This window comes from Sinohyriopsis cumingii, chromosome 8, assembly GCF_028554795.1.
Source record: "Sinohyriopsis cumingii isolate HCF-2022 chromosome 8, ASM2855479v2, whole genome shotgun sequence".
NCBI classification, from domain to species: Eukaryota; Metazoa; Mollusca; class Bivalvia; order Unionida; family Unionidae; genus Sinohyriopsis; species Sinohyriopsis cumingii.
The window spans coordinates 74,861,177-74,882,931 of record NC_142968.1 but is presented as its reverse complement, the minus strand read 5'-3'; the positions used below and the strand labels follow the sequence as shown (position 1 = coordinate 74,882,931).

The 21,755-nt window shown below is 36.0% G+C and overlaps 4 non-coding genes across 4 annotated transcripts; all 4 read right to left on the bottom strand.

The window, feature by feature from the left end:
* Positions 1 to 160: 160 nt before the first annotated feature.
* On the bottom strand, positions 161 to 458 carry LOC149793838 (signal recognition particle RNA). Its single transcript, XR_016423113.1, has one exon.
* A 6,799-nt stretch (positions 459 to 7,257) lies between these two features.
* LOC149793837 (signal recognition particle RNA) lies at positions 7,258 to 7,555 on the bottom strand. The gene has a single exon (XR_016423112.1).
* Positions 7,556 to 14,358: 6,803 nt separating this feature from the next.
* Positions 14,359 to 14,656, bottom strand: LOC149793836 (signal recognition particle RNA). The gene has a single exon (XR_016423110.1).
* Positions 14,657 to 21,457: 6,801 nt separating this feature from the next.
* On the bottom strand, positions 21,458 to 21,755 carry LOC149793835 (signal recognition particle RNA). Its single transcript, XR_016423102.1, has one exon.

The window sequence follows — 21,755 nt, the reverse complement described above, 5'->3', positions numbered from 1 at the left end:
ATAATGTATCTTTTCGTACAGTTAATTCTAAAAATAAAAGACAATATCATTAACTGGGTTATAATCAGAACGAGTATGTAAAAGAAAGTAAAAGAAATTACCTCAATGGCTATAGATGGAAAGAAAATGAATAATTTTATAGCAAAATAAATAAAATGAAAAAGAATCGTGTCCGACTATATTGGACGGGCTACCCAACGATGCCTATTCACAGGCGCGATCCCACTACTGCTCGACACGGGGACTTTTGCCTGCTGTGTTTCCACCCTGGGCCAGTACGTCCCTCCTTAGACAACCTGGACCCCCTAGGCTCCCCCGAGGGACCCATATTGATGCCGAGCTTAGCGCGGACACCCGATCGACATAGAGCACCGAGGAGCAGAGCCCCCGCCCTCAAACCGTCCAACGACCCCGGCCTCCAAGTAGCTGGATTACAGGAGCACGCCACAACTCCCAGCCGAAAACAATTTGCAACCTTAGCATATATAACTCTAAAATGTAGTGGAATCTGGATGATACACTTTTATGAAACTGATACAAAATTCAAGCTTTAGAAGAAACTCTCAAAATTTACAACAAATATCGAAATGTCCTGGAAAATTATACTGTCTTATTTGACAAGGCGGAAGTACGCGTCACTCGTTGACGAAGGGAGCGCACTCATAATGTTCCATTAAGGGAGGCAACTTGTCGTCAAACAAAAACCACTATCTGTTCTCAGATTTGCTACTCTTGTCACAGGTCGTACCCAATCACCTTCATTTATGAATAATAAGATGTGGCCAAATACTAGAAGTATTACACGAGTTACCGATTGAATTTGTTGACATTATTATGCTGACAGGACAAATTTACACACATAGGATGTTATATCATTGCAATCTGTCAGTGAGGCAGCGCATCGACCAATTTGTCCAGATTTGCACCTATTGAACGGTTCTAAACAATCATTAATTTTCAATATTAAAATCTCCGAATTCTCTCTCTCTCTCTCTCTCTCTCTCTCTCTCTCTCTCTCTCTCTTTGACAGTGCTACGATATATATTTCGGATATTTAATTATTAAAAAATTCTACAGAAATGAAAGGGAAAATATTAATTTTGATTTTGCATATAAAATTACGGGTTTCATATATCACTTTTCAATGTGTATGCAATATTCTTTAATAGCATTTGATATGTATGTACCTTCTTGTCCTTCAAAACTGCATAAATACTAATTATTATTTACACAGGATAAACACTGTTATGTATTCACAGATTTCAAGTTTTATTTCCTCATTTTAATACTTGGAAACTTAAACTAGAGCTTAAACTAAGCTGAAAAAGAGAGATATTTTCACTGGTATTATCTTTGCCATTTTGATCAAATCTAGAAGAAAATGTAGAAAGCCAAAATCCTAGTATTTGCCTATTCGATAGGTTCAATTTGCCTGCAACAGTTTACTGTTGGAAAGGAATTTATAAGTTATGCTTTTCCTATTTTCATTTGAAACTCAACAGTATCAAATCAAATCACTTTATTTCAAAAATATAGGCCCCCGGCCCGTAATACAAAATTATGTTTTATATACACAACTGGAACGCCGCATTTTCTTTAATGCATGTGGAAATATAAATTCTTGATTTATTTCTACACTTATTACTACACTTAGGTCGGAATAGTAATATATTCACATCATTTATTCGGATGGACATAAAGAGCCCTCTCTCCTAGCAAATGATCTGTACCGGTAATCTGATAAATTATACAGCGTCACTACATCAATCTTAACCAAAAGCCACACAAATTTTGTAACGCTTGGTTATACATAATATACATTTTTTAGAGATCGTCTTCTAATAATATCATATTCTGGGCAAACGCAAACAAATTGAAATTCATCACTTATTAAATAAATATTTCTTCTAATGCACAGATCACAAAATCTCAATGCACTATCAATTTGTATTTCCTTCTTCCTGTTCCAATCATTCGTTTATGCCTGGAACATCTTAGTTGCAATAAACGTTTTCTTAAATTGAAAAGTATATTACATGAGAGGTATTTCTCACATTGTAGTAGGGATTTATACTGATCACAGTAATAACATTCTGAGGAATTAGTAATACGTTCCGACCAACATTGAAATGCAGTCTCTCTAATCATTTGTGTGAACTCCAAAACAACTTCTTTTCCATAACCAACATCGTATGTCATCCGCACATATCCAGGGCCATATTGATAGAGCAAATCTTTAATCTTCTTAGCCATTGTGACTCTATGCAACATCGTCTAACGTTTAGAACATGACATAACATTGATATGGATATATCATCCGATAATCGCACGTGTGTATGTGTGTGTATGTTTGTGTGTGTGTGTGTTTGTGTGGGGGGAGTGTGGGTGTGTGTGGGGGGTGTGAGTGGGTGTATTTGTGTGCTCTGCAATTGAAATTTGCTCTGACTGACAATTTGAATATTTGTTTCCGATATTCTACAGCATCAATAATAATAATAATAATAGCATTCTTACTTGTAACATACGGCGAATACATTTCTTTGTTATGTATTTGCTTCTGCATTCGTTCTCCTATTTGGTGTTCAAATATATGAAATCCAAAGTACATTTGATAGATGAATATAAAAAGGGTACATAAAGATTTTAAAAAGAAATATAATTTGGTGTGCTTCTCCGCAACTTCATAACGAGCCAGTCAGAAGTCGTACAGAGCCAGCCATGTGTCGAACCCAAAAAGATCGTAGTCACCTGAAGTTGTACACATGCTCACAAAAGTCGTACAGTGCCCCTTAATGTCTCAAAGAGCTACCCATACATTTTACCTTCGATGTCTTCCAAAGCATATAGAAGCCGTCCGTGGCTGATATTAAGAATCTCAGCATGGACGGGTCTGGTTACTTGTTGGAGATTACAGGTTTGATCGTTGCCTATTACCAAGCAGAAATATTGGTTGGTTTACAACGGCATTTTAACCACATTATCGGTTATGCCATACCGAGGAAATGGCAGCAAAGGAAAACAATGGCAAAGCAAGGCAACCAACCATGGACCTCCTTGAAATGAAGACTGTCAATCGAAAAATTTATGGTTATAGTCGGTTTATCCTTTCATTTTTCCTTACTGTATCTTTTTGTATTTTCACTGTATGTATCACTCGTATTCCTATCAGCATCGCCAGCGAGCCCATACCCCTGCCATTTTGTGATACACGTTCGAATGCAAAACTTCAAAACCAAGAGATAAGTTAATTTTCAAATACGTCAAAATCGGTACAAATTATGCTCTAAATCTGCTACATTGTTCTGTTGTTATTTAAATAGTTTCTTCTGCGCATCATCAGTTTCATATGTGAAAATTACAGAAATTATGTTCGGATACTAGGAACACAGAAAATTTCGCAACGGTAATTTGCCAGGTGTTTAGCGTGCTATTAGACACTCGTGCACATTGACACTTTATGCTAATTTATGATAGATTTGCTATTAAAACTGACAATTTCCGTGGCTTTTCTTTATATTTTTCATTTGGCGTCTCCTTGGCACCATAGCATCTGTCCAATGCTTTAAACACAACGAACAAGGTCAATGTCGTCTTTTCATCAAGTTTATGTCGATACTTACGTATCAGACAAAGCTTCAAGTCCCAATTTAAAAATCGTAAAATGTCAACTCTACTGTGTATCTAAAATAATATAATATTTATTTAATCATTTATTGACTTTTGAATGGGTATAATAAATACAATACAACACATCTTGAATAGAGAAGAAATCTTATCAAACTATGCTACAGTGGACCCTAAAATGCAGAATACATGCTGTATAGTATCGTTCACGCGTGGACATGTATAAATTTGTCAATACTGCCATGTCAAATGTTATATGTTCCGGTGGGACATACATAATGTTTACGCCGTAATTACATCATCGTATTGGGATCACTTTGTAGGACTATTTCATTTTATTTACGATGTTCTTGTGTTTGATTTTCACGTACAATATTCAACAATGGATGAAAAACATGCACAAATACAGGTGAGCAGAAAGACTGGTCGGATGTTGGGAGGTCATCAGACAAAGAAGCTGATAGTCTGACCAACTGGCCTGTATGTGGATGGATATTTCTATAAACAGACCAACTGGCCTATAGGTGGGTGGATACTTGTATAGCTAGACAGGCAGACCTACTGGCCATTAGGTGGGTGAATATATGTATAGACAGATAGGCAGACCAGCTGAGAAATTTAAAGTTCTAGAACTTTTGATATCATGGTGTTTGCATAGCTTCACTATGGGAACGGAATTAGTACCGTAAGGCCTGCATGAGGCCCCAATATCAAACAAGTGGATCTTAACTATGTTAATCGATAAAGGGAAACAACGTGCCAGAACATAAAAAAAAATAACTCTACCAGTAAAATTACACTAATTGTAAGAGTTGTTTCCCATGTCACATTTTCCGTATCAGTTTCGAACTTGTATTCACATTCGGTAGAATTTAAAATCTATATTAGACTTTTATTAATGAAGAAAAACTAATATTATAGTATCACCTTTCTACACACGATCAACCTTCAGACATAAGATGATTCAAAATATTAAAGATTAGCCATTAAAAGAATCATGACAAAGAAACAGAGACAGAGACAGAGAGGGGGAAAGGAATCAATACAGTAGAGTAGGTAGGACGAATGAGGGTGTGCCTGTTCCAAACATTAATTTGTGGCAGGAGTTCGTGCGCGATGACATATATCGTTACTCACGATGGTCACACTCAAAATTCAAAATTAGAAATGACAATTTTGGTCGGTTTTGTTTACTATATATTTATTAGGCGACTCCTGGGTACCATATCGTTTGCCAAATGCATACCAAATGCAACGGCGATTTAGATCCTTAAAATTATACTCTGGAAACTTTCAAAATGCAGGTGCTACAGGGATTCCATTCCAAAACTTCCCTTGCCTACATGTTCATCCCACTCCCCTCCCCCACGCCCGCACGGTCTTCCTGGATGCGCACCTGCTTGTGACCAATAATGCATGCCAAAGTAACTCGAATCAAACACACAACTTAAGCATAGTCACTGACGCATACAATACAGGCCACACTTGCCTACAATCACAATGGAGTAATGCTGCTCTGTGCATGAGTGTCTGTCTGTCTGTCTGTCTGTCTGTGTATATGTTCCCGCTTTCCAACAAAGTTTGATTTCCTAAACGAAAGTGTCTATCTGTGACGGATCACAAGTAAATCACAATTTCTATACGGTCTTAGTCAAATGACCATATAGAAATCAATAAGAAACTTAGAGTATGCAACGTATCCATAGATTTGCAATATAAAACAATGGATGTTTTGCTCACAGACGAAGACTCGTAGGCGGGCCCAATCAGGGTGGGAGGGCAAAGAAGACGATATGGCCCGGGTCTCAACCCCTAAGGATCCTCGCATTTTATATATAATAGTATAATATTAAATATACTTCAATGTGTACTTAGTTGTCTTTTAATTCTGTATATAGTAAATTATATGGGCTTATTTGTACATTCGAATCATTTACAAACTGCAATATTAACAGGGCCTTGGGACCTCACAATTTTAACGTGTCCCGAGCCTCTCACAACCTCTGAAGGGGCTGCTGATAGGTGCTGATTTCACACTTCGTAAACGTAACGTTACGAAAACATACATTCTTTATAAATCTGTGACTTTGTGAATAAGCTTTCTTTGCACTTGGCATGCATCCATACACAAAAGATATACAAGATGCAGCGAGAAGTACTAGAGAAACTGAACAAAACACATATCTTAACCAATATGTGATGGTGGTACAAAAGAACTGACTAGAGTATCATTCTGTTATGCAAATCTCACGGAAATAAGATCATCTGTGTTGTTTTCAATTAACTCCATCAATTTTTCTGGTATATATCATTACAATAGTAAGTGTATTATTTTTCTCCTATTTGATAAACACTGTACATGGGTAGTCATGGGTCAAGGTACCATCCCACAAACTACCTACGGCAACAGAAAATTTGATACAGTGACATATTCAAATAAATTGAACTACGTTTGGATTACTAATATCAATTTCATGTCCTTTTTAACAAAATAACAACAGCAAAAAAAACATCCTAGAAAGGCAAATTTCCATTGGAGAGAAATGATGAGAGAGAGAAAGGGGGCGGGGTTGTCGTGTAATACATTCAATATATATACTTGTCCAAATAAAGGGAATAACTTTTAAAATAGGTTTTCTCTTATTTTTGTCAAGTGCATTACTCCCTCAAAGATATCCGCCAAAACTGAATATATTCCCTCATATAGCTGACATAATAATACATTATGTTCTGCACAGTAAAGCTTGCAGTGTTTCATAACAAAAATAATTCATCAATAATACCTTCATGAATGTCCCAGCTGTTACTGAATTTCACCAAATCATTTTCTGTAGAATGTATGCATAATGCGCCCTCAGATCTGGTTCCATGCAGTTTGTCAGGAGTGATCAATAGAACAAACAACATAGATATTGATCTGCCAGCGCATTATATGATGGAACATCAGGATCTGTTACTTGCACTTAGACTCATCTTATAAGAAAGAACATACGCACGTATTTCAGAAATGGCAATCGCCAGTATCATTTCATTATCTTCATAATGATTTTCATAACTAGAGTCTCTATTTCCTTGACCTGCGAGGGTACAAATTATACATAGAATCAAATTTTAAAAAGAATAAGAAAAATATTAAAAACATAAAACTTTTAAGAACATATGCAGACTGTAATTTTAATATTCATCATGAAATATTGTACTCTGAAAGATTCACAAATGTTTTCCTGTTAAAATTTATTAATTAATTACATCATATATTTCATTTGGAAATTAATTTCATAATACCAACTATTCAATGGAATAATAATTAATAATAATAATGATAATGACAATTATTATTATTATTATTATTATTATTATTGGTAGAACACATACCGACTCTTTAAGATGTAGCTAGCGGTTACAAGGTTTTAGAGAAAAACCGAATAGCTTAGAAGAGAAAAGAATCGTGAAAATAAAAATTATGTATGATTATAATGTATCTTTTCGTACAGTTAATTCTAAAAATAAAAGACAATATCATTAACTGGGTTATAATCAGAACGAGTATGTAAAAGAAAGTAAAAGAAATTACCTCAATGGCTATAGATGGAAAGAAAATGAATAATTTTATAGCAAAATAAATAAAATGAAAAAGAATCGTGTCCGACTATATTGGACGGGCTACCCAACGATGCCTATTCACAGGCGCGATCCCACTACTGCTCGACACGGGGACTTTTGCCTGCTGTGTTTCCACCCTGGGCCAGTACGTCCCTCCTTAGACAACCTGGACCCCCTAGGCTCCCCCGAGGGACCCATATTGATGCCGAGCTTAGCGCGGACACCCGATCGACATAGAGCACCGAGGAGCAGAGCCCCCGCCCTCAAACCGTCCAACGACCCCGGCCTCCAAGTAGCTGGATTACAGGAGCACGCCACAACTCCCAGCCGAAAACAATTTGCAACCTTAGCATATATAACTCTAAAATGTAGTGGAATCTGGATGATACACTTTTATGAAACTGATACAAAATTCAAGCTTTAGAAGAAACTCTCAAAATTTACAACAAATATCGAAATGTCCTGGAAAATTATACTGTCTTATTTGACAAGGCGGAAGTACGCATCACTCGTTGACGAAGGGAGCGCACTCATAATGTTCCATTAAGGGAGGCAACTTGTCGTCAAACAAAAACCACTATCTGTTCTCAGATTTGCTACTCTTGTCACAGGTCGTACCCAATCACCTTCATTTATGAATAATAAGATGTGGCCAAATACTAGAAGTATTACACGAGTTACCGATTGAATTTGTTGACATTATTATGCTGACAGGACAAATTTACACACATAGGATGTTATATCATTGCAATCTGTCAGTGAGGCAGCGCATCGACCAATTTGTCCAGATTTGCACCTATTGAACGGTTCTAAACAATCATTAATTTTCAATATTAAAATCTCCGAATTCTCTCTCTCTCTCTCTCTCTCTCTCTCTCTCTCTCTCTCTCTCTCTCTTTGACAGTGCTACGATATATATTTCGGATATTTAATTATTAAAAAATTCTACAGAAATGAAAGGGAAAATATTAATTTTGATTTTGCATATAAAATTACGGGTTTCATATATCACTTTTCAATGTGTATGCAATATTCTTTAATAGCATTTGATATGTATGTACCTTCTTGTCCTTCAAAACTGCATAAATACTAATTATTATTTACACAGGATAAACACTGTTATGTATTCACAGATTTCAAGTTTTATTTCCTCATTTTAATACTTGGAAACTTAAACTAGAGCTTAAACTAAGCTGAAAAAGAGAGATATTTTCACTGGTATTATCTTTGCCATTTTGATCAAATCTAGAAGAAAATGTAGAAAGCCAAAATCCTAGTATTTGCCTATTCGATAGGTTCAATTTGCCTGCAACAGTTTACTGTTGGAAAGGAATTTATAAGTTATGCTTTTCCTATTTTCATTTGAAACTCAACAGTATCAAATCAAATCACTTTATTTCAAAAATATAGGCCCCCGGCCCGTAATACAAAATTATGTTTTATATACACAACTGGAACGCCGCATTTTCTTTAATGCATGTGGAAATATAAATTCTTGATTTATTTCTACACTTATTACTACACTTAGGTCGGAATAGTAATATATTCACATCATTTATTCGGATGGACATAAAGAGCCCTCTCTCCTAGCAAATGATCTGTACCGGTAATCTGATAAATTATACAGCGTCACTACATCAATCTTAACCAAAAGCCACACAAATTTTGTAACGCTTGGTTATACATAATATACATTTTTTAGAGATCGTCTTCTAATAATATCATATTCTGGGCAAACGCAAACAAATTGAAATTCATCACTTATTAAATAAATATTTCTTCTAATGCACAGTTCACAAAATCTCAATGCACTATCAATTTGTATTTCCTTCTTCCTGTTCCAATCATTCGTTTATGCCTGGAACATCTTAGTTGCAATAAACGTTTTCTTAAATTGAAAAGTATATTACATGAGAGGTATTTCTCACATTGTAGTAGGGATTTATACTGATCACAGTAATAACATTCTGAGGAATTAGTAATACGTTCCGACCAACATTGAAATGCAGTCTCTCTAATCATTTGTGTGAACTCCAAAACAACTTCTTTTCCATAACCAACATCGTATGTCATCCGCACATATCCAGGGCCATATTGATAGAGCAAATCTTTAATCTTCTTAGCCATTGTGACTCTATGCAACATCGTCTAACGTTTAGAACATGACATAACATTGATATGGATATATCATCCGATAATCGCACGTGTGTATGTGTGTGTATGTTTGTGTGTGTGTGTGTTTGTGTGGGGGGAGTGTGGGTGTGTGTGGGGGGTGTGAGTGGGTGTATTTGTGTGCTCTGCAATTGAAATTTGCTCTGACTGACAATTTGAATATTTGTTTCCGATATTCTACAGCATCAATAATAATAATAATAATAGCATTCTTACTTGTAACATACGGCGAATACATTTCTTTGTTATGTATTTGCTTCTGCATTCGTTCTCCTATTTGGTGTTCAAATATATGAAATCCAAAGTACATTTGATAGATGAATATAAAAAGGGTACATAAAGATTTTAAAAAGAAATATAATTTGGTGTGCTTCTCCGCAACTTCATAACGAGCCAGTCAGAAGTCGTACAGAGCCAGCCATGTGTCGAACCCAAAAAGATCGTAGTCACCTGAAGTTGTACACATGCTCACAAAAGTCGTACAGTGCCCCTTAATGTCTCAAAGAGCTACCCATACATTTTACCTTCGATGTCTTCCAAAGCATATAGAAGCCGCCCGTGGCTGATATTAAGAATCTCAGCATGGACGGGTCTGGTTACTTGTTGGAGATTACAGGTTTGATCGTTGCCTATTACCAAGCAGAAATATTGGTTGGTTTACAACGGCATTTTAACCACATTATCGGTTATGCCATACCGAGGAAATGGCAGCAAAGGAAAACAATGGCAAAGCAAGGCAACCAACCATGGACCTCCTTGAAATGAAGACTGTCAATCGAAAAATTTATGGTTATAGTCGGTTTATCCTTTCATTTTTCCTTACTGTATCTTTTTGTATTTTCACTGTATGTATCACTCGTATTCCTATCAGCATCGCCAGCGAGCCCATACCCCTGCCATTTTGTGATACACGTTCGAATGCAAAACTTCAAAACCAAGAGATAAGTTAATTTTCAAATACGTCAAAATCGGTACAAATTATGCTCTAAATCTGCTACATTGTTCTGTTGTTATTTAAATAGTTTCTTCTGCGCATCATCAGTTTCATATGTGAAAATTACAGAAATTATGTTCGGATACTAGGAACACAGAAAATTTCGCAACGGTAATTTGCCAGGTGTTTAGCGTGCTATTAGACACTCGTGCACATTGACACTTTATGCTAATTTATGATAGATTTGCTATTAAAACTGACAATTTCCGTGGCTTTTCTTTATATTTTTCATTTGGCGTCTCCTTGGCACCATAGCATCTGTCCAATGCTTTAAACACAACGAACAAGGTCAATGTCGTCTTTTCATCAAGTTTATGTCGATACTTACGTATCAGACAAAGCTTCAAGTCCCAATTTAAAAATCGTAAAATGTCAACTCTACTGTGTATCTAAAATAATATAATATTTATTTAATCATTTATTGACTTTTGAATGGGTATAATAAATACAATACAACACATCTTGAATAGAGAAGAAATCTTATCAAACTATGCTACAGTGGACCCTAAAATGCAGAATACATGCTGTATAGTATCGTTCACGCGTGGACATGTATAAATTTGTCAATACTGCCATGTCAAATGTTATATGTTCCGGTGGGACATACATAATGTTTACGCCGTAATTACATCATCGTATTGGGATCACTTTGTAGGACTATTTCATTTTATTTACGATGTTCTTGTGTTTGATTTTCACGTACAATATTCAACAATGGATGAAAAACATGCACAAATACAGGTGAGCAGAAAGACTGGTCGGATGTTGGGAGGTCATCAGACAAAGAAGCTGATAGTCTGACCAACTGGCCTGTATGTGGATGGATATTTCTATAAACAGACCAACTGGCCTATAGGTGGGTGGATACTTGTATAGCTAGACAGGCAGACCTACTGGCCATTAGGTGGGTGAATATATGTATAGACAGATAGGCAGACCAGCTGAGAAATTTAAAGTTCTAGAACTTTTAATATCATGGTGTTTGCATAGCTTCACTATGGGAACGGAATTAGTACCGTAAGGCCTGCATGAGGCCCCAATATCAAACAAGTGGATCTTAACTATGTTAATCGATAAAGGGAAACAACGTGCCAGAACATAAAAAAAAATAACTCTACCAGTAAAATTACACTAATTGTAAGAGTTGTTTCCCATGTCACATTTTCCGTATCAGTTTCGAACTTGTATTCACATTCGGTAGAATTTAAAATCTATATTAGACTTTTATTAATGAAGAAAAACTAATATTATAGTATCACCTTTCTACACACGATCAACCTTCAGACATAAGATGATTCAAAATATTAAAGATTAGCCATTAAAAGAATCAGGACAAAGAAACAGAGACAGAGACAGAGAGGGGGAAAGGAATCAATACAGTAGAGTAGGTAGGACGAATGAGGGTGTGCCTGTTCCAAACATTAATTTGTGGCAGGAGTTCGTGCGCGATGACATATATCGTTACTCACGATGGTCACACTCAAAATTCAAAATTAGAAATGACAATTTTGGTCGGTTTTGTTTACTATATATTTATTAGGCGACTCCTGGGTACCATATCGTTTGCCAAATGCATACCAAATGCAACGGCGATTTAGATCCTTAAAATTATACTCTGGAAACTTTCAAAATGCAGGTGCTACAGGGATTCCATTCCAAAACTTCCCTTGCCTACATGTTCATCCCACTCCCCTCCCCCACGCCCGCACGGTCTTCCTGGATGCGCACCTGCTTGTGACCAATAATGCATGCCAAAGTAACTCGAATCAAACACACAACTTAAGCATAGTCACTGACGCATACAATACAGGCCACACTTGCCTACAATCACAATGGAGTAATGCTGCTCTGTGCATGAGTGTCTGTCTGTCTGTCTGTCTGTCTGTGTATATGTTCCCGCTTTCCAACAAAGTTTGATTTCCTAAACGAAAGTGTCTATCTGTGACGGATCACAAGTAAATCACAATTTCTATACGGTCTTAGTCAAATGACCATATAGAAATCAATAAGAAACTTAGAGTATGCAACGTATCCATAGATTTGCAATATAAAACAATGGATGTTTTGCTCACAGACGAAGACTCGTAGGCGGGCCCAATCAGGGTGGGAGGGCAAAGAAGACGATATGGCCCGGGTCTCAACCCCTAAGGATCCTCGCATTTTATATATAATAGTATAATATTAAATATACTTCAATGTGTACTTAGTTGTCTTTTAATTCTGTATATAGTAAATTATATGGGCTTATTTGTACATTCGAATCATTTACAAACTGCAATATTAACAGGGCCTTGGGACCTCACAATTTTAACGTGTCCCGAGCCTCTCACAACCTCTGAAGGGGCTGCTGATAGGTGCTGATTTCACACTTCGTAAACGTAACGTTACGAAAACATACATTCTTTATAAATCTGTGACTTTGTGAATAAGCTTTCTTTGCACTTGGCATGCATCCATACACAAAAGATATACAAGATGCAGCGAGAAGTACTAGAGAAACTGAACAAAACACATATCTTAACCAATATGTGATGGTGGTACAAAAGAACTGACTAGAGTATCATTCTGTTATGCAAATCTCACGGAAATAAGATCATCTGTGTTGTTTTCAATTAACTCCATCAATTTTTCTGGTATATATCATTACAATAGTAAGTGTATTATTTTTCTCCTATTTGATAAACACTGTACATGGGTAGTCATGGGTCAAGGTACCATCCCACAAACTACCTACGGCAACAGAAAATTTGATACAGTGACATATTCAAATAAATTGAACTACGTTTGGATTACTAATATCAATTTCATGTCCTTTTTAACAAAATAACAACAGCAAAAAAAACATCCTAGAAAGGCAAATTTCCATTGGAGAGAAATGATGAGAGATAGAAAGGGGGCGGGGTTGTCGTGTAATACATTCAATATATATACTTGTCCAAATAAAGGGAATAACTTTTAAAATAGGTTTTCTCTTATTTTTGTCAAGTGCATTACTCCCTCAAAGATATCCGCCAAAACTGAATATATTCCCTCATATAGCTGACATAATAATACATTATGTTCTGCACAGTAAAGCTTGCAGTGTTTCATAACAAAAATAATTCATCAATAATACCTTCATGAATGTCCCAGCTGTTACTGAATTTCACCAAATCATTTTCTGTAGAATGTATGCATAATGCGCCCTCAGATCTGGTTCCATGCAGTTTGTCAGGAGTGATCAATAGAACAAACAACATAGATATTGATCTGCCAGCGCATTATATGATGGAACATCAGGATCTGTTACTTGCACTTAGACTCATCTTATAAGAAAGAACATACGCACGTATTTCAGAAATGGCAATCGCCAGTATCATTTCATTATCTTCATAATGATTTTCATAACTAGAGTCTCTATTTCCTTGACCTGCGAGGGTACAAATTATACATAGAATCAAATTTTAAAAAGAATAAGAAAAATATTAAAAACATAAAACTTTTAAGAACATATGCAGACTGTAATTTTAATATTCATCATGAAATATTGTACTCTGAAAGATTCACAAATGTTTTCCTGTTAAAATTTATTAATTAATTACATCATATATTTCATTTGGAAATTAATTTCATAATACCAACTATTCAATGGAATAATAATTAATAATAATAATGATAATGACAATTATTATTATTATTATTATTATTATTATTGGTAGAACACATACCGACTCTTTAAGATGTAGCTAGCGGTTACAAGGTTTTAGAGAAAAACCGAATAGCTTAGAAGAGAAAAGAATCGTGAAAATAAAAATTATGTATGATTATAATGTATCTTTTCGTACAGTTAATTCTAAAAATAAAAGACAATATCATTAACTGGGTTATAATCAGAACGAGTATGTAAAAGAAAGTAAAAGAAATTACCTCAATGGCTATAGATGGAAAGAAAATGAATAATTTTATAGCAAAATAAATAAAATGAAAAAGAATCGTGTCCGACTATATTGGACGGGCTACCCAACGATGCCTATTCACAGGCGCGATCCCACTACTGCTCGACACGGGGACTTTTGCCTGCTGTGTTTCCACCCTGGGCCAGTACGTCCCTCCTTAGACAACCTGGACCCCCTAGGCTCCCCCGAGGGACCCATATTGATGCCGAGCTTAGCGCGGACACCCGATCGACATAGAGCACCGAGGAGCAGAGCCCCCGCCCTCAAACCGTCCAACGACCCCGGCCTCCAAGTAGCTGGATTACAGGAGCACGCCACAACTCCCAGCCGAAAACAATTTGCAACCTTAGCATATATAACTCTAAAATGTAGTGGAATCTGGATGATACACTTTTATGAAACTGATACAAAATTCAAGCTTTAGAAGAAACTCTCAAAATTTACAACAAATATCGAAATGTCCTGGAAAATTATACTGTCTTATTTGACAAGGCGGAAGTACGCGTCACTCGTTGACGAAGGGAGCGCACTCATAATGTTCCATTAAGGGAGGCAACTTGTCGTCAAACAAAAACCACTATCTGTTCTCAGATTTGCTACTCTTGTCACAGGTCGTACCCAATCACCTTCATTTATGAATAATAAGATGTGGCCAAATACTAGAAGTATTACACGAGTTACCGATTGAATTTGTTGACATTATTATGCTGACAGGACAAATTTACACACATAGGATGTTATATCATTGCAATCTGTCAGTGAGGCAGCGCATCGACCAATTTGTCCAGATTTGCACCTATTGAACGGTTCTAAACAATCATTAATTTTCAATATTAAAATCTCCGAATTCTCTCTCTCTCTCTCTCTCTCTCTCTCTCTCTCTCTCTCTCTCTCTTTGACAGTGCTACGATATATATTTCGGATATTTAATTATTAAAAAATTCTACAGAAATGAAAGGGAAAATATTAATTTTGATTTTGCATATAAAATTACGGGTTTCATATATCACTTTTCAATGTGTATGCAATATTCTTTAATAGCATTTGATATGTATGTACCTTCTTGTCCTTCAAAACTGCATAAATACTAATTATTATTTACACAGGATAAACACTGTTATGTATTCACAGATTTCAAGTTTTATTTCCTCATTTTAATACTTGGAAACTTAAACTAGAGCTTAAACTAAGCTGAAAAAGAGAGATATTTTCACTGGTATTATCTTTGCCATTTTGATCAAATCTAGAAGAAAATGTAGAAAGCCAAAATCCTAGTATTTGCCTATTCGATAGGTTCAATTTGCCTGCAACAGTTTACTGTTGGAAAGGAATTTATAAGTTATGCTTTTCCTATTTTCATTTGAAACTCAACAGTATCAAATCAAATCACTTTATTTCAAAAATATAGGCCCCCGGCCCGTAATACAAAATTATGTTTTATATACACAACTGGAACGCCGCATTTTCTTTAATGCATGTGGAAATATAAATTCTTGATTTATTTCTACACTTATTACTACACTTAGGTCGGAATAGTAATATATTCACATCATTTATTCGGATGGACATAAAGAGCCCTCTCTCCTAGCAAATGATCTGTACCGGTAATCTGATAAATTATACAGCGTCACTACATCAATCTTAACCAAAAGCCACACAAATTTTGTAACGCTTGGTTATACATAATATACATTTTTTAGAGATCGTCTTCTAATAATATCATATTCTGGGCAAACGCAAACAAATTGAAATTCATCACTTATTAAATAAATATTTCTTCTAATGCACAGTTCACAAAATCTCAATGCACTATCAATTTGTATTTCCTTCTTCCTGTTCCAATCATTCGTTTATGCCTGGAACATCTTAGTTGCAATAAACGTTTTCTTAAATTGAAAAGTATATTACATGAGAGGTATTTCTCACATTGTAGTAGGGATTTATACTGATCACAGTAATAACATTCTGAGGAATTAGTAATACGTTCCGACCAACATTGAAATGCAGTCTCTCTAATCATTTGTGTGAACTCCAAAACAACTTCTTTTCCATAACCAACATCGTATGTCATCCGCACATATCCAGGGCCATATTGATAGAGCAAATCTTTAATCTTCTTAGCCATTGTGACTCTATGCAACATCGTCTAACGTTTAGAACATGACATAACATTGATATGGATATATCATCCGATAATCGCACGTGTGTATGTGTGTGTATGTTTGTGTGTGTGTGTGTTTGTGTGGGGGGAGTGTGGGTGTGTGTGGGGGGTGTGAGTGGGTGTATTTGTGTGCTCTGCAATTGAAATTTGCTCTGACTGACAATTTGAATATTTGTTTCCGATATTCTACAGCATCAATAATAATAATAATAATAGCATTCTTACTTGTAACATACGGCGAATACATTTCTTTGTTATGTATTTGCTTCTGCATTCGTTCTCCTATTTGGTGTTCAAATATATGAAATCCAAAGTACATTTGATAGATGAATATAAAAAGGGTACATAAAGATTTTAAAAAGAAATATAATTTGGTGTGCTTCTCCGCAACTTCATAACGAGCCAGTCAGAAGTCGTACAGAGCCAGCCATGTGTCGAACCCAAAAAGATCGTAGTCACCTGAAGTTGTACACATGCTCACAAAAGTCGTACAGTGCCCCTTAATGTCTCAAAGAGCTACCCATACATTTTACCTTCGATGTCTTCCAAAGCATATAGAAGCCGTCCGTGGCTGATATTAAGAATCTCACCATGGACGGGTCTGGTTACTTGTCGGAGATTACAGGTTTGATCGTTGCCTATTACCAAGCAGAAATATTGGTTGGTTTACAACGGCATTTTAACCACATTATCGGTTATGCCATACCGAGGAAATGGCAGCAAAGGAAAACAATGGCAAAGCAAGGCAACCAACCATGGACCTCCTTGAAATGAAGACTGTCAATCGAAAAATTTATGGTTATAGTCGGTTTATCCTTTCAATTTTCCTTACTGTATCTTTTTGTATTTTCACTGTATGTATCACTCGTCTTCCTATCAGCATCGCCAGCGAGCCCATACCCCTGCCATTTTGTGATACACGTTCGAATGCAAAACTTCAAAACCAAGAGATAAGTTAATTTTCAAATACGTCAAAATCGGTACAAATTATGCTCTAAATCTGCTACATTGTTCTGTTGTTATTTAAATAGTTTCTTCTGCGCATCATCAGTTTCATATGTGAAAATTACAGAAATTATGTTCGGATACTAGGAACACAGAAAATTTCCCAACGGTAATTTGCCAGGTGTTTAGCGTGCTATTAGACACTCGTGCACATTGACACTTTATGCTAATTTATGATAGATTTGCTATTAAAACTGACAATTTCCGTGGCTTTTCTTTATATTTTTCATTTGGCGTCTCCTTGGCACCATAGCATCTGTCCAATGCTTTAAACACAACGAACAAGGTCAATGTCGTCTTTTCATCAAGTTTATGTCGATACTTACGTATCAGACAAAGCTTCAAGTCCCAATTTAAAAATCGTAAAATGTCAACTCTACTGTGTATCTAAAATAATATAATATTTATTTAATCATTTATTGACTTTTGAATGGGTATAATAAATACAATACAACACATCTTGAATAGAGAAGAAATCTTATCAAACTATGCTACAGTGGACCCTAAAATGCAGAATACATGCTGTATAGTATCGTTCACGCGTGGACATGTATAAATTTGTCAATACTGCCATGTCAAATGTTATATGTTCCGGTGGGACATACATAATGTTTACGCCGTAATTACATCATCGTATTGGGATCACTTTGTAGGACTATTTCATTTTATTTACGATGTTCTTGTGTTTGATTTTCACGTACAATATTCAACAATGGATGAAAAACATGCACAAATACAGGTGAGCAGAAAGACTGGTCGGATGTTGGGAGGTCATCAGACAAAGAAGCTGATAGTCTGACCAACTGGCCTGTATGTGGATGGATATTTCTATAAACAGACCAACTGGCCTATAGGTGGGTGGATACTTGTATAGCTAGACAGGCAGACCTACTGGCCATTAGGTGGGTGAATATATGTATAGACAGATAGGCAGACCAGCTGAGAAATTTAAAGTTCTAGAACTTTTAATATCATGGTGTTTGCATAGCTTCACTATGGGAACGGAATTAGTACCGTAAGGCCTGCATGAGGCCCCAATATCAAACAAGTGGATCTTAACTATGTTAATCGATAAAGGGAAACAACGTGCCAGAACATAAAAAAAAATAACTCTACCAGTAAAATTACACTAATTGTAAGAGTTGTTTCCCATGTCACATTTTCCGTATCAGTTTCGAACTTGTATTCACATTCGGTAGAATTTAAAATCTATATTAGACTTTTATTAATGAAGAAAAACTAATATTATAGTATCACCTTTCTACACACGATCAACCTTCAGACATAAGATGATTCAAAATATTAAAGATTAGCCATTAAAAGAATCAGGACAAAGAAACAGAGACAGAGACAGAGAGGGGGAAAGGAATCAATACAGTAGAGTAGGTAGGACGAATGAGGGTGTGCCTGTTCCAAACATTAATTTGTGGCAGGAGTTCGTGCGCGATGACATATATCGTTACTCACGATGGTCACACTCAAAATTCAAAATTAGAAATGACAATTTTGGTCGGTTTTGTTTACTATATATTTATTAGGCGACTCCTGGGTACCATATCGTTTGCCAAATGCATACCAAATGCAACGGCGATTTAGATCCTTAAAATTATACTCTGGAAACTTTCAAAATGCAGGTGCTACAGGGATTCCATTCCAAAACTTCCCTTGCCTACATGTTCATCCCACTCCCCTCCCCCACGCCCGCACGGTCTTCCTGGATGCGCACCTGCTTGTGACCAATAATGCATGCCAAAGTAACTCGAATCAAACACACAACTTAAGCATAGTCACTGACGCATACAATACAGGCCACACTTGCCTACAATCACAATGGAGTAATGCTGCTCTGTGCATGAGTGTCTGTCTGTCTGTCTGTCTGTCTGTGTATATGTTCCCGCTTTCCAACAAAGTTTGATTTCCTAAACGAAAGTGTCTATCTGTGACGGATCACAAGTAAATCACAATTTCTATACGGTCTTAGTCAAATGACCATATAGAAATCAATAAGAAACTTAGAGTATGCAACGTATCCATAGATTTGCAATATAAAACAATGGATGTTTTGCTCACAGACGAAGACTCGTAGGCGGGCCCAATCAGGGTGGGAGGGCAAAGAAGACGATATGGCCCGGGTCTCAACCCCTAAGGATCCTCGCATTTTATATATAATAGTATAATATTAAATATACTTCAATGTGTACTTAGTTGTCTTTTAATTCTGTATATAGTAAATTATATGGGCTTATTTGTACATTCGAATCATTTACAAACTGCAATATTAACAGGGCCTTGGGACCTCACAATTTTAACGTGTCCCGAGCCTCTCACAACCTCTGAAGGGGCTGCTGATAGGTGCTGATTTCACACTTCGTAAACGTAACGTTACGAAAACATACATTCTTTATAAATCTGTGACTTTGTGAATAAGCTTTCTTTGCACTTGGCATGCATCCATACACAAAAGATATACAAGATGCAGCGAGAAGTACTAGAGAAACTGAACAAAACACATATCTTAACCAATATGTGATGGTGGTACAAAAGAACTGACTAGAGTATCATTCTGTTATGCAAATCTCACGGAAATAAGATCATCTGTGTTGTTTTCAATTAACTCCATCAATTTTTCTGGTATATATCATTACAATAGTAAGTGTATTATTTTTCTCCTATTTGATAAACACTGTACATGGGTAGTCATGGGTCAAGGTACCATCCCACAAACTACCTACGGCAACAGAAAATTTGATACAGTGACATATTCAAATAAATTGAACTACGTTTGGATTACTAATATCAATTTCATGTCCTTTTTAACAAAATAACAACAGCAAAAAAAACATCCTAGAAAGGCAAATTTCCATTGGAGAGAAATGATGAGAGATAGAAAGGGGGCGGGGTTGTCGTGTAATACATTCAATATATATACTTGTCCAAATAAAGGGAATAACTTTTAAAATAGGTTTTCTCTTATTTTTGTCAAGTGCATTACTCCCTCAAAGATATCCGCCAAAACTGAATATATTCCCTCATATAGCTGACATAATAATACATTATGTTCTGCACAGTAAAGCTTGCAGTGTTTCATAACAAAAATAATTCATCAATAATACCTTCATGAATGTCCCAGCTGTTACTGAATTTCACCAAATCATTTTCTGTAGAATGTATGCATAATGCGCCCTCAGATCTGGTTCCATGCAGTTTGTCAGGAGTGATCAATAGAACAAACAACATAGATATTGATCTGCCAGCGCATTATATGATGGAACATCAGGATCTGTTACTTGCACTTAGACTCATCTTATAAGAAAGAACATACGCACGTATTTCAGAAATGGCAATCGCCAGTATCATTTCATTATCTTCATAATGATTTTCATAACTAGAGTCTCTATTTCCTTGACCTGCGAGGGTACAAATTATACATAGAATCAAATTTTAAAAAGAATAAGAAAAATATTAAAAACATAAAACTTTTAAGAACATATGCAGACTGTAATTTTAATATTCATCATGAAATATTGTACTCTGAAAGATTCACAAATGTTTTCCTGTTAAAATTTATTAATTAATTACATCATATATTTCATTTGGAAATTAATTTCATAATACCAACTATTCAATGGAATAATAATTAATAATAATAATGATAATGACAATTATTATTATTATTATTATTATTATTATTGGTAGAACACATACCGACTCTTTAAGATGTAGCTAGCGGTTACAAGGTTTTAGAGAAAAACCGAATAGCTTAGAAGAGAAAAGAATCGTGAAAATAAAAATTATGTATGATTATAATGTATCTTTTCGTACAGTTAATTCTAAAAATAAAAGACAATATCATTAACTGGGTTATAATCAGAACGAGTATGTAAAAGAAAGTAAAAGAAATTACCTCAATGGCTATAGATGGAAAGAAAATGAATAATTTTATAGCAAAATAAATAAAATGAAAAAGAATCGTGTCCGACTATATTGGACGGGCTACCCAACGATGCCTATTCACAGGCGCGATCCCACTACTGCTCGACACGGGGACTTTTGCCTGCTGTGTTTCCACCCTGGGCCAGTACGTCCCTCCTTAGACAACCTGGACCCCCTAGGCTCCCCCGAGGGACCCATATTGATGCCGAGCTTAGCGCGGACACCCGATCGACATAGAGCACCGAGGAGCAGAGCCCCCGCCCTCAAACCGTCCAACGACCCCGGCCTCCAAGTAGCTGGATTACAGGAGCACGCCACAACTCCCAGC